Here is a 13,905-nt window from a genome sequence, read left to right as displayed (position 1 = left end):
ATGGATTTAATGGAATTTGCTCATAAATTTTTCTCAAAGTTTTTTTCAATTTAGAACTTGCTGGTCATGGCCCTTGGATTTTCCTCTCTAAAAAAGAAAAAAAGCTTTACAAAAAAGGTTTCACCAGTGTTACAGACAATATTATGTTAGTCATGAATGGTACTTGCCTCATATGAGTGCTCCCCTGGTTATTATAAAATACTTTGGTTTGCCTAAATACAGAACTTGAAATATAAAATTGGAGGAAGTGTATCTCCTGTTGCTCACAGTAATGACGATCTTGTCAAATTTAACTGCCATTGCTCCAAAGCATAAATGAAAAATAAAGGTCTTACTCCACGACAGAAGCAGAGGAAAGAAGCTCTCATCTGCAGCTCGCTCGCCTGCAGCCAGCGTAGTAAAACACAGTGAGATGCTGTCATAGTGCCATGGTGCTGAGGCGAGGAGGCTCCAGAGCCATAAAACCACCAAAGGTCTGAACCATGTGTTGGCAGCACTAACAGCAGTTACAGCTCCTTCCCCTCCTGCCACAACCACCTGGGCAACTTCTGCACCAAGTACGTACCACAACGTACCTGCTGACTTCATCCACTGCTTGTGTTTAGATCATCTTCTACCTGGACTTAGAAAAAAGCATATTTGGAATTTCTCTTATGGCAGAGGACTGAGGGAGCCTTGCATTACAGCCTGCAGAGCCACAGGCTCAGGCAATTGTCCCTGGTCAGGGTTCACCAGCTCAGAGGTACCAGGACACCCTCTGGGTGGGAGGGAAAGCCTGCTAAGGCAGCCAGGTCCTCTGGCTTTGGGGTGAGCGGGGTGGAGCAGCACACAGGAAGCGTTCACAGCTTGACAACCTGAGCAACCAATGTCCATGGGATGGGAAAGCAACTGGAGCAGCCTGATAACTTTACAGAGCCCTGGTGACTCCAAGGAGGGCAACAGGGGACACATCTGTGCGGCTTGACGTGCTGGAGAAGGCAGTAGGATGGGGAAGGAAGTTCTCATTTAAAAAGGTACTATGGCTTTTCATACAGCCAGAGACAACTCAGTCCAGAGTCTGCCAAGGAGGAGAGAGGCACTAACCCTTCATAAAATATCTCTGTCAGCCCTTGTGTTCTGCTGTCCATCACTGCTTCAGTCACAGGCTTCTCCTTCAGAGGTGCTCCACATCTGAGAGAGGACAGCCTTGCAGCTAAAAATCACACAGACTCTTCCCTCCTCCTTACCAAAGGCAAAAGTCCTTCTCTGGCCCAGCAGCCTGACAGAGGGATGATCTTCTCTCCTACTTTTCTTTCTTCCTCCTGGGAAAGAAGGAGAACACATCTCCTCGTTAACCACACACTAAAAGGCCCCAGCTGCTGGCAGGGCAAGGAGAAGAGGTGATGGTGGCCCGGTATTGACCATGTGTCACCAGCCACAGCGTGCGAGAGCAGTGCTGATGCCCGCTGAAGGCTGCACCCCCGAACAGCACCAGAGCAGTTTTCTCACAGGGGTCCACCCCACCTTTAAATGAGACCCTGACGCATTGTCCCTCTGTAGTAATCCAGACACCGCGACCTTGGCAGCATCAGGTCCTCCATGACTGAACCAAGATGGAGCCATGGCCAAGATTTCCCTGAAACGCCTTTTATAAATATCACTGACCACACTTCATCCCCTCCCCAGCCCATAGAAATCCTGCCAGAAGGTAAACCTGGCAAATTCAGGGGGACCACTCTCCTCCACAGCGATGCATACAGTCAAGGAGTAGGGAGAATAATAATCACCAGTTCCCTTTTTTGGTCTCATTCCCTAAGCAAAGCAAAAATAAGAAGATGGACAGACACTGGGAAAAGTCCATTTGCTGCATTTGGGGTAATTAAGACAGCGAGCACTTGTGGTACCTGACCTTGTAGCTAACGTGACCTGTAGAGCACCCAACACACAGTTCCAGGGCAGCAAGTTTTGTCTGTGAGAAAGCTGTATTGTAGTATTTCATTTGTTAATTAATAGCTTTAAGCAGTATAAGGATGGAGGTGAAGAGGAGATGATTCATGTTTCTACCTAATAATTGCTGTATCTTGAAATGTGTATTTATGGTTTTCTTATTTATTTAATTTATAATTTGGATGTACAAGAGAAGGAGAGATTTACAGGAAGCACATTTAATTTCTCTGTATTCCAGCAACTGCCATGGAGATTTCTTGTATTGTAGTAGATACCTATTTTATTGATTCAAATAAAATATGTCCTATTAATAAAAAAAAATAATAATAAAAGGAAAAAGTAGCATGTGGTAATATACAGGTCTCAGTGACTTAAAAGCTTTTGGGAAGCATTTAGTGGAAAGTAAAGGCAGGGTTTATGATTCTGAAGAACACCAACACCTGATGGCATAGAATTTTGCTCCCCACAGGGAGAGTCTGGAAGTGTATGTTTGTGAGTGGCTCAATATTTTACGGGTGGTAGAATCATGGTTTGTCATCAGATAATACTCAGAGAAAAGCCCTGGCACTGCCAGCATTAGATACACATTTACACACCTGACCTCAAGAGCAAGGACACGACGTCTGGTCTCACTGCATCCCTGGGAGTTAGGCAGTGTCACCTCCCTCCCATCATGTAAGAGCACCAAGACAGAGACTCCTCAAGGGTAGCTAAGGCTCCAGTAGAGAATAAAACCAAGTGCTCCCCATCTTCAGTCCTACCAGTTGACAATGAAGTCATAAAGTCCTAGAATGGTTTGTGTTGGAAGGGACCTTAAAGATCACCTAGTTCCAAACCCCTGCCGTGGTCAGGGACACCTCCCACTAGACCAGGCTGCTCAAAGCCCCATCCAGCCTGGCCTTGAACACTTCCAGGGATGGGGCATCCACAGCTTCTCTGGGCAACCTGTTCCAGTGTCTCACCACCCTCAAAATGAAAAATTTCTTCCTGAGATCTAATCTAAATCTACTCTTTTCCGGTTTGAAGCCATTACCCCTCATCCTACCACCACATGGCCTTGTAAAAAGTCCCTCTCCAGCTGCCTTGTAGGCCCCTGGAGGTGGGGTTTAGGGAAGTTAACCATCTTTTTTTCTCACCTTACCTCAAATACAATGTGGTCTTCGGAGACCGTATGCTGAACCACGGCCCAGCACGAGGTTGGTCACACAGGGACACAGGAGCCCAGGCCAGGGAAGCTGACTCAGGACTGCAAGAGGAAAGACACAACAAGGAAAGAAAACGTATGGTGTTGATGTCCTTCACCAACCCGGCCTTTGGAAAGACCATTCATCAGAGGATGGCTTGTCCCCCTGCCCGCCACACTGGCCATACTCTGTGCAGCTCTGGTGAAAAGGTGCCACATTTCTGGTCCTTCCATTACAGACGGTGTCTACATTTCAAATGAGCAAGCAGGGAGTGTCCTCTCAATGAGTGTCCACACCGCAGGACTTGGCACAGATTTTTTCCGGGACGTGGGGTAACAACCTGGCCTCTGCTGGGAACTCCTCTGCAAATGCCCAGCCCTTAGTCATGTGTTAAAAATATCGGCATGAGTATGGAGCAGGATGTGGATGTGCAATACATTTTCCAGGTGAAAATGTACACAAAGCAACATTGGGTCGACTCCAGCGCACCATCAGAAAAATGTGACATAGTGATTAAAAAAATAAGTGAACTGTACCATTTTTCCATCAAAGACAGAAAAGTTGTTAACTGTGCAGCTGAACGGCACTGCCTGACCCGTGCATGTTGTCATACTTTATAACATCTATGAGAGGATGCATTTTTCAGGCATGTTTCATGTCATTTTACAATTTTGGGTTCCCCGGAACTAGAGACTACTTGGGGCACCGACCCGACTGAAATAGACTGTGTGATGACAGTCCATCACACTTACAGTAATTTATATCTCATTTCCAAAAAAAGGTTTCTAATTTCTTCTAACCCTTTCAAAAACATCTTTGTGATAGAGCTACTCATTAAAATATCCATCATTACTTTGCATACCACTTTATTTAAATAAACCGTAGTGAATGTAAAGCCAGGGTACTATATAAAATAATTCTTACTGATGCATGAAAAAAAAAAAATCTCAGAGATGCTTTAGCCGCCTTTCTTCCCCTTTTGCACTCACTTTGCAGATCCTGTAGCAAACAGGTTTGCCAGAAGAGTTGATCACAGACCCATCGCTGCTTGGGGGAGTACCGCACACTTTTTACAGAAAACATTTTTGACTCAAACACTGGCATCTGCAGAATAATTTCACACCTGAGAGTTACCCAGCCACAAAAGTTGCAACCTCAGGGCTTGCACACACAAATAAAAATGAAGCAAGTCAGGTTTCTCAGCTGAAACCCTGTATGTGAGTTCTACAAACAATGCAGACGTCAAATAGCCATAAATATTTTGAGAGATTTTTAAAATCTCAGTGTTTACTACAAAGATGATTCACAAGTGAGCAGCCCTACATGGTACTGGAAAAGGGTTTTTTAAGTGGCAGAACTATTATTTAAATGAATGGGCACACAGATCACTAAAATAAAAAGTGAAACGCTTAGAAAGAAAAAAAGAGAGTTGACTATTTGATAAAGTTAGATGAAGGCCCATAAAAAACAGGCAGCTGAGCTCAGAGGAGGACATGAAATGGAAGCACATGTGAATGCTGCCCATCTTCTCAGTCGTTCAGGTTGGATTCACTACCAAAACAAGGCATCGTTTTTAACAGCCAAGGGCCCCGCAGCGGACCCGACGGCAGGAGATCGGGGCAGACGCTGGCTGGCAGCCCCCGGTCCCAGGTGTCTCACCCCCTCACACCTCCCACCCTGCACACTCACCTGCCCCAACAGTTTACTCTGCTTTATTTTAGACCAGCATTTTCCTACAGTGCCGTCACAGTTTGCATAGCAGTGAAATCGTAAGAGGCAACACACCATCTATTTGCTTGATGCTCTCTTTTTTTTCGGGGGGGGTGGGAGGGGGGTGGGAGCACTGGACCATAAAGCAGAAGAGACATGCAAAGGGCCCCATGAGGCACACACAGTCCTTCTCCCCCACCACTGACGGGGCACTTTTGGGTGACTGGAGCCCTCGGCGCAGCCGTGCCGGGAGCTGACACTGCGGAACCAGCCGCTCTGCCCAGGCGTTGTCCTCGCCTGCGCTCTGCCAGCAAAGGCCAAGGCGGGGGTCAGGAAGCAACAGCATCCTCGGCAAAGCAGTGGCCCGAGTAACGAGGACCGCTAAACCCACAGCAAAAGCTTCAGAAGTCACAGCCGACGTTAGCCCGGGAGTGCAGTGACAAGACTGGTGAGACTGTATGTAACAGCTAGACTGCACAGAAAATCCTGCAAGTGATTTTTTTCTGATAAAGACATATTAACCTTCCCTGAGAAAACCTCAACCCTGTCACCTCTTTATAACTCTACCCCAGAGCCCTCATAGTACTGGGTATCTGACATTTGTCCTTCTAAGTTAGGATGCAAGCAGATTTTTCAATCAGATTGGAAGCAAGTGGGATAAAGATTTATCTATAACGAACCCTTATAAATGGGGTTCATCAACACTAGGACTCCCGCAATGTCCCTTTTTTTAATCACAACAGTAACATCCAAAATCCGAGCTCGGAAAATCATTTTTTTAACCGTTTACGTTACAAATAGAAATGTCAAATTGTTTAGCTGACTGCCATATGCTCGAGGTGGGTTAACCCATTAGTGAAAGAGCTGCAAATATTCTGGGAGAAAAAAGAAAAAGAATAGGAAATAGGCCTCTGATCATTTCCCTCCATGGTCAGACCCTTTGATGCAGAAGCCACCAGCGACCGGCACGCCAGGCTCCTGTGCTTCAGTCCCCCAGCCACGGGCAGCAAAGGTCCGTGGAAAGTCGCCGTGGGGTAGGCAAGGATGCGAACGCATGACGCTATCGTCCAGCCTGGGGTTTTGCAAGGGAGCCTTTATTTTGTGGCCCTTGCACCCACCTCAGCTGGTGCCCGACCGACACACACTAAGGCGGTTGTTCCTTTTGCGTCCAGGCGCGAGGCCCTCGCCAGACGTGGGGTCTCCGAGTGGGAAGCAGAGATGCTCAACAGCTGTTTGGTGCCTCAGGTTCCCTTTATTCCCTGACCTTCGCCACCTAAAGAAATGAGACAAACCCCACCAGCGTGACAGAGGTGTCGCCCCACATGTGCAAAACAGCTGCAGTCTGGTTGCCACCACTCCAGCACCTGTTTGTCCCCAATCTCAATCCTTCCCGCAGGCAAGGAGTGGGAACAAGCCATGTGGCTGGGGACCCCAAGGACCGGGAGGGCTCGGCACAGGCTGCCTTCCTCCCCGGCCATCAGCGTTCCCGGCCATCAGCGTTCCCGGACATCAGCATTCCCAACCAAGCCGCAGCCAGCCCCGTGTCCCTCTCCGTGCTGGGGAGGGCCTGCATGAGCAGCCCCTGCGGGGCCATCGGTGCGAGCGTGCAGAACAGGTCCTGGCCCCGTTTGCATGGTAGCCACGGCAGCTGGACACATTAAGGGCCTCTCTGCAGACCATCTTCGGCTCCCAGGGTTAAAAATACCTTCTTAGTGCATGTGGTCACTGCCGGGCTGGAGACACACGTGTCATGAGAGCTCAACCAGGGTGAGTAGCAGAAATGGACAACCTCTGAATCCAAAAAGCACGGGGGTCAGCAGCCTCAGCTCCTGCGGAGGGTCAATAAAACCCTTCCTCACTCAGCCCAGCCACTGAAGCAGGTGCCAGCAGCTCTGTGAAGATGGCACGGCAAGGAGGGAGACTGCCCGTCCAGGCTGATAACGACCTTTCTGCAAAAGAAAGGCTTATTTACACAACTCTTGCTTTCCGGGTTCATGCTGGCCAGGGCCTTGCCACTGCACAACAGACCCCAGCAGGCGTCCGAGGTATCGTGTGGATTACCAGTGCGACCGTCGCACCCCAGCGCCACGCTGACACGGAGCACAGCTCTGCGACCAGCTCAGCCTCACGCGGGTTTGCTCAGCTCCACGGCACAACAGCACGTTTCCGCAGGGAGAAGGGTCGTCTCCACCTATAGCTGCTGACACACAGAGGAGCCTTCAGGTCACCCCGCTGGGCTGAACAGGTCCGTACCCAGCTTTTGGGGGTGCATCACCACCCAGAAACCCTGCGAGGATGCAGGAGGGTGCTGGAAGCTCTGCCCAGAGGGTGGGAATCCCTCCACCCATAACAGAGGAGGGAGGCAGGGAAACCCCCGGGCGTGCGGAGGTAAATGCTGCTTTACCGAGACTTGGGCTCCATCTTCGCAACTCTCCCTACGTCCCCTGGCTGGCACCATCGCCTTCTGCCTCGCAGGGGACTGCATTTTTATGAAGAGAGTGTTGGTATTAGCAGGCTTGCAAATTACCGTTCTGCAATACATTCAAAGGCTCAGCAAGAGCAGAACTTCAACAAAATAGAAGTAGACCCCGGCTAATCCAAGTGCCTAAAAATAGGGTAGAAAAAATCACTCTGCTGCGATAAACCTCCTTGCCTTTATCAAGTCACTGCATGGTATGAATTGCACCACCGAACTGCAACCTTCAACGATGGTTACTAACAGAAGATGGGGAAAAGTAACAGTAAGATGCAAAATTCGGACAGAACGGGTATAAAAGTTTACAGGCAGCTCCCAATGGCCCATTGACTGCTCAATTTTCAGTAGCTAACCTGAGATGCAAAGCAGGCACGTGATGCAGTCATGAAAATGCTGAAGGAGGCTCTGGCCAGTCCAGGCCTCTGTGAACGTGCCCTGCCATGCCACCAGGGAGGTCTCCTCCACAGGCTCCAGGGGAAGGGGCTCACCCTCCTGCCGCAGGAGAAGCTTTCCCTGCACAAAGGAGGTGAGCGGTACAAACCTCAGCACTGTCTGCATTTAGCTGCTCACAGTTTTGGAAATGGTCCTTCTGGTACTGTCCATGAAGACCGATGTTTTTGGAAGAACTTCAAGCTCGAATGCTTCCTTCCCCCGTGGTCTCACAAATGCAAAAGAGCCAAACTCTCTGCCCTCCAATCTCCTTTCTGACGCACCAAGATAAACTATTTAACAGATGTTTGGTGTGGAGCTGGAGATAAATGAGGTTATGGAGTCAGTTTTATGCAAGAGTCAGCTCAGCCCGTTACAGCAGTCACTTCTGTCCCTAGAAATCATTGGGTCAACAGCAAAACCCCCTTGGTAGCTCTCCCACACACCCCACGACAGGTGACTCCCAACTCATCTCCTTCACATCCAGTTGTGCTTCCAGCTGGAGGGTTGTTAGTTTAAGCAGAATATTTAAGGAAAAAAGTAGCACGGGCACAAAAACTCTGAAAACCCTCTGCAGCACAGGACAAGACAACAGCCTTGTAGATGGATGCAGGCAGCACTTAAGAGAAACACTTTGCATGATCAAGGAAAAACCTTCTTGCCTCACTCGCCACATAGAAAGGTACATGTTGTACCAATCCACCCAGCGACGTGCACGTTTCCCGCTGTGGCTGACACCCACTCCCCAGAGAGGGCGCAGGCCGGCGGCAGGGTCTCCCTGGGGTGCTAACACAGGGGGTGCCCAGCTTCACCCCCTTCCAGCCACCAAACCACCATCACCCGCTGAAAAAGAAATTGCTTCGTTTCCCTTTATTTACCGTGAGAAAATGTCATGAAGTCCGTCTTATCAGGGCAAATGCACACGGCTATTATCAGGTTTTATGGCATCTTGATCGCCAGCGCAGACATGGGGACATGGTGGATGCCATACACTGGGAAACAGAGGGACTTCCCTCCTACGTTGGAAATGTCGTTACGTGACGTTACACTGTTGTTTCATAGATATCCTGACAGGTTAGGTGGACACATGTCACCTTATGCCACACAAGGCTGAGTTAGAAGGTGCCCCTCACCACCACGGTCACAGATTGATGATCAGCGTGACACTTTGGGACACCAGTGTCACTCATGTACTGCGTGCTGTAGGGGAGGGAAAGCACGCCAAAACCCCCGCACCGTGTCTGAGCCCACCAGAACAGCCGGCTCTGAGGCTCTGCTACGTTTTATTTAGGTGAGACAAACCTCGGCTCGTTCTCAGCGCATGGTCCAGGTCTGCAAACTCCCCCCGGGAAACACCATTTCACACGGTGAGGCGTGACGAGGAGAACATTCCCCTTCCCCCCCTCAAGTGCTTTAACATCTTCCAGTGCCATAAGTAGTATCCATTTGTGGATTTAAACCACTTTAAAAAGTAAAAACTCAATCCTTTCGAGTTTCCTCCTGCACAGGCTCCAGGCCATGTCTGGCAGTGCGCTGGCATGCCCCCGAGCACCACTGGGACGGGCCAGGCAGCACCAGCGTCCCTCAGCCCCCTGCTTCATTTCAACCCCTCGCCAGCCTTTCTGAGCTGAAACCCTCCTTTCTCACTTGCGTTAAACCCAAGCAGAGTTTTTAGCATCACCGCCTGATTACTGCTGGGTACGAAGGGGAAGGCACAGGGTGGGCATTTCTGCAGCAAGGCAACCCGAACAGGGAACAAGTCCGGCAAATCACCCATCGAAGGAAAGTTGATGCTATAGAGTGAAGCATTTGAGGTGGATGAAGGTCATTTTTCCCAAGATTTATGTTCCACCTGCTTTGCAGCTGTCATATTGCTTAAGCAAATCAATAGCTGATGGCTTTATTCATGTCCAATAAAGAGCCAGAAAGACTTTTTGTTCTGGGGTTGTTCACAGAAGAAAAACTGAGGTCCGTAATCCTTATGCTGCAAAGCGATCACTTCTATCCTGCCATCACACACTTCACAAATCAAAAAATTGCAACAAGCACTGCCTGAAAATATTCTGTTCATAGTCATTAGGCAAAAAAAGACCACTTTTCCCAAATGATCTCTTAGAGTTCCCAAATTAAAAAAAAAAAAAGTCTAAGGGAAAAAAGTGTTTGAATGGTACAACGGCAAGTGCTTGGTCCAGCCACCACCTGAACTTCAGGGGTCTGTAGATTCAGCTTCAAGCCTCATGACATCCCTCCTGGACAGGCAGATCCACAGTCCTGCTGGTATCAGCACTCGGTAGACGCAGAGATGCTGGCACTTGAGGGTGCCACTGGTCCGGCTCGCTTAGTCCTAGGGATTTTTAACTAAATTCATATTATCTTTTTTCTCCCATCCTATCATAGTCAGACCTTGCACACTCAACAGTGAATTTTTCCAACATCTTTAATTATTTCCATTTTTGACTATTCAAGCAGGGCTGGCTCCGAGCACCTTCGCAGAACATGCCTTTGCTCTGAATGCAAGCAGTCCCCAGCAATGGAGTATGAAGGAGGTGGAAGGACGAGGCAGACCAGGACTGCTGCCGACAGCCGGACCCACTGCTGGCTTTTCCACCCGCAGAGCTGAGCTGCTGCGGGGCAGGGATTTGGGCTGGAAGGGGGGTGCTCGAGCTGCCCTTGTCACAGAGCCCGGCACCAAATCAGTGGGAAGCTGAACAGGATCAGAGGCTGCTGGTGCTTCTACCCTGAAATTGCTCTTGCAACCACTAATTCCCTTCAGGGCAACATTTCTCTTCTTACCTTGCTGTTACCTGCCCAATTAAAGCTGGAAAGGAGAGAAACACGCGTGCTTACTCCCGCCTTCCCCAAGGGCGAGGGACGCGCGGCGAGCCCGTGCAGGGCCAGGCTGGGTTATAAACACAGACCCCCAGGAGTCCTGGGCAAACCTTTACCTGCAGGAAACACTAGATGTAAAAGTACCCACCGTGTAGGTCGTGAGCTGAGCTGAGGCCCTGGACCTAAAAACTCTTTTGAACGTGTTTTCCAGAGGTGGATTCAAACCCTGCAGCTGTTTACAGACACATTGCTGAGGGCGATTCACCGTATGCATGAGCCAGGAACACCTCAGGTAGGGAGAAATTCCCCCCGCCATGTATTTATACCCATGTTTGCTACGGAGCAGCCGCTGAGGGAGGGAGTCAGATGCCACCCGCTGTCACCGAGCTCCTCAGGAGCTCTGCAGGGAGAGAAGGATCTGCTGCCAGCCAGCCCCGCACGGCAGCCAGCCCCGCTCTCCTCTGCGGGGTCGGGACCGACGGAGACCCTGCGCCTGCTGGGACCTTCTTCATCTCCAGCTGCGCCCCAAAAGCGCGACCTCGGGCGACCCAGGCCACATTCGGCATTTTTCCCCAGGTGGATGGACAAAAGCAACGGAAGATGTAATACGTTTTACACATTTGCCCAACGCAATTAGCAACAGGCTCTCGGTCGAGGGGCTGTATTGTCACACTCAGCTGGAGCCAGATAAGCTGATTTGTTCGGGCTTGCAAAACTCCCCTTTCACAGGCCAGTGACTACGGTCAAAGGACAAACTGACACGGTCCCATCTTGGCCCCAGCTGCCAAAAGGTCCACCCCCTCCACCTGGCCGTACAGGGAAGTGGGCAGTCTCGAAGAGCGCTGGGTTTCTGTCTCCCTCAGGCTCCCTGTTGGACAACCAGGTCCATGCTGGAGGAGTTTCTGGGCTCCCTCATCCTGGGATGGAGGTCTCCCGCCCCAGCCTGGCTTGCCAAGTTGCTGAAACATCGGTGCCAGCACCGCAGGCCAGTATTTGCAAACTACACGACGTACAAACACAAGTGTAACCATCGCTCACTGCCGGCCAAGGAAAAACACTTGCACTCTGGTAAGCATCAGCAGGGGCACAAAAGGAGCATAAACTCGTCAAACACAGGATGCTCCATACCCGGTCACTGCAAGTTCGCTAAAGGAGAGGTTGTATTAACAACAACAAAAAAAGGGGGAGGGAAGGGGGAGGAAAGAAAAAGCTCTCCTCTTCCCGCCAAAAATTATGCGGCAGCAGGTCCACAGAGTGTCTGCCAGATGACCCGCTTGTCACACTCATAATTGCTTCCCATCTGGTGTCTGGAGCGCACAAAGCCTGGCCGTTTGCCAGCGCAGGACGACGCACAAACTGGCCTACTTCTGGTGACACGGGCCCTCCAGACACCGCTGATCCGCTCCGCTCCTTTCCGTATGGCTCAGGAGAACGTGGCATTCATTTGTAAATTGCCGGCGGCTGATTTATCCGGCTATTTGGGCCCGCCGCTGCTCAGCCCATCTAACGCGCTCCCCCCTTTGCTGCATGGCACAGCCTGAGCCCCGGTGCTGGGGCAAGTCCTCTCTGGCACCGAGTTGCCCCAAATGCTGGCTTGCTGACGTGAGAGGTAGGCAAGCACGGACGTTGTCCTCTCATACGCCACTCAGCTTTAAGATGAGCACGTCAAGCCAACCCGTCCCTATGCATACATGCAAACATGTCCTCAACTGCTCTGATTTACAAAGCCGATTGCTTTTCCAAACTTTGCCTTTCCATGTAATGTATATGCATAGCTCATTTTGTTCATACAGTCCCTACAAAGGCTCATGAGGCACTTCGTATCACGGCTTGTGATCTTTCAACGAGCAGTTTTCTCTGGATTTTCCTTGTCTGTTTGATTGGTTTGTTCTATTGATGTTTTTGGTTTTTTAAATGATTATTTTTTATTTAATGCCTACCGTTGTAAGCAGTTGATACCCTCAGAAAACCGAGCAGATATTTCTTAACCTGTGGGACAGACCATTTCAACGCAGGGCGCACAACAGGCACTACAGCGCGCTCCAAAGCCTTGTTGGTTGTGCAACCAGCAAAAATCACTTTTACAAGGAGTAACTGAGATCAAGCAGCGGGCCAATGGTCAGTGGGAAATTAAATGCTGAGTAAGCAGACTTTTCCCTCCCCATAAGACAAAAGGACCCTTTCCCTCAGACTATGACACAGGAGAGTCGCAGATGTACACCACTGCCAGCCAATACACGGCCCCTTCCCATCCTGCTTGTGCTAAGGCTGTTAACGTCCATCTTCGCTGTAATCAGAGGATGTGACGACACAGGAAATCAGAAGTCGGCTAAATAATCCAGAGGACTCTCTAAAAATAAATTGGTATAGAAGAAACCCAAATTTCTGTAAAAGGTAGAAGCAGGTAGATAGAATTCCCTTTGCAACAGCAAATGTATCGCTGGGGCCACGCAGACGAAGAGCAGGCACCATCAGAGGACTCCTTTCAGTTCTGCACCTCATAAAATACAGACATAGCAACGAAGCAGAAAATTAAATTTAAAAAGAAAACCAAACCATCAACACAAGTTGCTACTGAAGAATGCCATATTGCACATCTGTTACTCCAGATGCAAGCAGAAGCTGCACTATTGAGGTTTCCTCATAATCAATAAGGTGGAACACAGTGGGTACGAGCATTCAGATTTTTACTTTATACAAAAAGGTAAGATTATGTACAAATGTCCAAAGCTTACCCATTCTTCCAACACATCATGCTATCAGAACTACAAGGATCCTATTGTTCCCTTCAGCTGCAGGGCAAGAATCCAACCCACTCCAGGGACCAGCGGGCTGTCTCCAGGGGAAGACACACAGCCCAGGAGCTGCAGCTTCAAGAGGGACCAATCTTTTGGCTCAGCTGGCCCAGAAACAGTAATCATCCACAGCTTCCTCATGAAAGTAAGCATTTCAGCCTGTAAAGTTTCGGCTTATCCAAGGTCAAGGAAACTTAGGAAAAAAAGAATTAAACGAGGTCTAGCACTAGAAGACATTGGTGTATTTTCTGCCTAGGTACAGCATCTTTCTCTGAATGTTTGACACAAAACCAAGTGCAAGAATCAATTTCAGTTTCAGAGTTTGTGTTGGTTGCATTCTATTGGACCTTGGTCACAGGTACGGTGCAACCGTCATCAGTTAATATCCAGTGCTAAAACCCTTATTTCATGAAGCTTGATTCACTCACAACATTGCATCAGTTTTAGTTTGGTGCTAGTAGAGTTATTCTCATGCAAAACCAGAATAACAGCAGTAGGAACTGGGGTTATCCTCGCCAATCAATTCCTTAAAGACCATTTCTTCCAAGTAAAAGCC

Source organism: Rissa tridactyla, chromosome 2, assembly GCF_028500815.1.
Source record: "Rissa tridactyla isolate bRisTri1 chromosome 2, bRisTri1.patW.cur.20221130, whole genome shotgun sequence".
Taxonomy (NCBI): domain Eukaryota; kingdom Metazoa; phylum Chordata; class Aves; order Charadriiformes; family Laridae; genus Rissa; species Rissa tridactyla.
This window is presented reverse-complemented; position numbering follows the sequence as displayed.